We start from the raw sequence: 2,500 nt of genomic DNA, 5'->3' as shown, positions 1-2,500 counted from the left end.
GGGCCTGGTTAGTACATGGTGTGGAGACTGCCTGGGAATACCAGGTGCTTTTAAACTTTTTGGAAAATTTCACGATTTATATAATAATCTTGCAAAAAAAAAAAAAAAAAAAAGAGTCAATGCCCGATCTCTGAATCTTACCAGGTTTAGGTTCTGTTAGTACTTGGATGAGAGACTGCCTAGGAATACCAGGTGCTTTAAGCTTTTTTGAAACTTTTCACTTGTATATAATAATTTAGCCAAAAAATAGAGTCAATGCCCGATCTCTGAATATTAGCAGGTTTGGGCCTGGTTAGTACATGGATGGGAGACTGCCTGGGAATACCAGGTGCTTTTAAACTTTTTGGAAAATTTTCACGATTTATATAATAATCTTGCAAAAAAAAAAAAAAAAAAAAAAATGAGTCAATGCCCGATCTCTGAATCTTACCAGGTTTAGGTCTGGTTAGTACTTGGATGAGAGACTGCCTAGGAATACCAGGTGCTTTAAGCTTTTTTGAAACTTTTCACTTTGTATATAATAATTTTAGCCAAAAAATAGAGTCAATGCCCGATCTCTGAATATTAGCAGGTTTGGGCCTGGTTAGTACATGGATAGGAGTACTGCCTGGGAATACCAGGTGCTTTAAACTTTTTGGAAAATTTCACGATTTATATAATAATCTTGCCAAAAAAAAAAAAAAGTTCAATGCCCGATATCTTGAATCTTAGCAGGTTTAGGTCTGGTTAGTACTTGGATGAGAGACTGCCTAGGAATACCAGGTGCTTTAAGCTTTTGGGTTTTCTTTCCTACTTATATAATGTACTGGGCGATTAGGATGGGATGGTCTTTAAATAGCCCTCTCTTTGCAGCAGTCTTCGATTACGGCCATACCAACCTGGCTATGCCCGATCTCGTCTGCTCTCGGAAGCTAAGCAGGTTTGGGCCTGGTAGTACTTGGATGGGAGACCGCCTGGGAATACAGGTGCTGTAAGCTTTTTGGAAACTTTTCACTTAGTATATAATTAATTTTGCCAAAAAATAGAGTCAATGCCCGATCTCTGAATATTTAGCAGGTTTGGGCCTGGTTAGTACATGGTTTGGAGACTGCTGCGGAATACCAGGTGCTTTAACTTTTTGGAAAATTTCACGATTATATAATAATTCTTGCAAAAAAAAAAAAAAAAAAGTCAATGCCCGATATCTGAATCTTAGCAGGTTTAGGTCTGGTTAGTACTTGGATGAGAGACTGCCTAGGAATACCAGGTGCTTTAAGCTTTTGGGTTTTCTTTCCTACTTATATAATGTACTGGTGATTAGATGGGCTGGTCTTTAAATAGCCCTCTCTTTGCAGCAGTCTTCGCTTACGGCCATACCAACCTGGCTATGCCCGATCTCGTCTGCTCTCGGAAGCTAAGCAGGTTTGGGCCTGGTTAGTACTTGGATGGGAGACCGCCTGGGAATACCAGGTGCTGTAAGCTTTTTGGAAACTTTCACTTAGTATATAATAATTTTGCCAAAAATAGAGTCAATGCCCGATCTCTGAATATTAGCAGGTTTGGGCCTGGTTAGTACATGGTTTGGAGACTGCCTGGGATACCAGGTGCTTTAAACTTTTTGGAAAATTTCACGATTTATATAATTATCTTGCAAAAAAAAAAAAAAAAAAAAAAAAAAAGAGTCAATGCCCGATCTCTGAATCTTACCAGGTTTAGGTCTGGTTAGTACTTGGATGAGAGACTGCTAGGAATACCAGGTGCTTTAAGCTTTTTGAAAACTTTTCACTTTGTATATAATAATTTACCAAAAAATAGAGTCAATGCCCGATTCTCTGAATATTAGCAGGTTTGGGCCTGGTTAGTACATGGAGGGAGACTGCCTGGGAATACCAGGTGCTTTAAAACTTTTTGGAAAATTTTCACGATTTAGTATAATAATCTTGCAAAAAAAAAAAAAAAAAAAAAAAAAGAGTCAATGCCCGATTTCTCTGAATCTTACCGTTTAGGTCTGGTTAGTACTTGGATGAGAGACTGCCTAGGAATACCAGGTGCTTTTAAGATTTTTGAAACTTTTCACTTTGGTATATAATAATTTGCCAAAAAATAGAGTCAATGCCCGATCTCTGAATATTAGCAGGTTTGGCCTGGTTAGTACTTGGTTTGGAGACTGCCTGGGAATACCAGGTGCTTTAACTTTTTTGGAAAATTTCACGATTATATTAATAATCTGCCAAAAAAAAAAAAAAAAAAAAAAAGAGTCAATGCCCGATCTCTGAATCTTAGCAGGTTTAGGTTCTGGTTAGTACTTGGATGAGAGACTGCTAGGAATACCAGGTGCTTTAAGCTTTTTTGAAACTTTTCACTTTGTATATAATTAATTTAGCCAAAAAATAGAGTCAATGCCCGATCTCTGAATATTAGCAGGTTTGGGCCTGGTTCAGTACATGGATGGGAGACTGCCTGGGAATACCAGGTGCTTTAAACTTTTTGGAAAATTTCACGATTTATATAATAATCTTGC

At 37.7% G+C, this 2,500-nt stretch overlaps 2 non-coding genes across 2 annotated transcripts; both read left to right on the top strand.

Annotated features, from left to right (window-relative positions):
- The first annotated feature begins 860 nt into the window (after window positions 1-860).
- On the top strand, window positions 861-977 carry LOC113103138 (5S ribosomal RNA). Its single transcript, XR_003291284.1, has one exon. It is a non-coding gene; the product is annotated as a 5S ribosomal RNA (ribosomal RNA).
- A 365-nt stretch (window positions 978-1,342) lies between these two features.
- On the top strand, window positions 1,343-1,461 carry LOC113103114 (5S ribosomal RNA). The gene has a single exon (XR_003291261.1). It is a non-coding gene; the product is annotated as a 5S ribosomal RNA (ribosomal RNA).
- The last annotated feature ends 1,039 nt before the right edge of the window (window positions 1,462-2,500 follow it).

Source organism: Carassius auratus, unplaced genomic scaffold (assembly GCF_003368295.1).
Source record: "Carassius auratus strain Wakin unplaced genomic scaffold, ASM336829v1 scaf_tig00217804, whole genome shotgun sequence".
Classification (NCBI taxonomy): domain Eukaryota; kingdom Metazoa; phylum Chordata; class Actinopteri; order Cypriniformes; family Cyprinidae; genus Carassius; species Carassius auratus.
The sequence above is the reverse complement of the archived record's forward strand: the minus strand, read 5'-3'. Positions and strand labels throughout refer to the sequence as shown.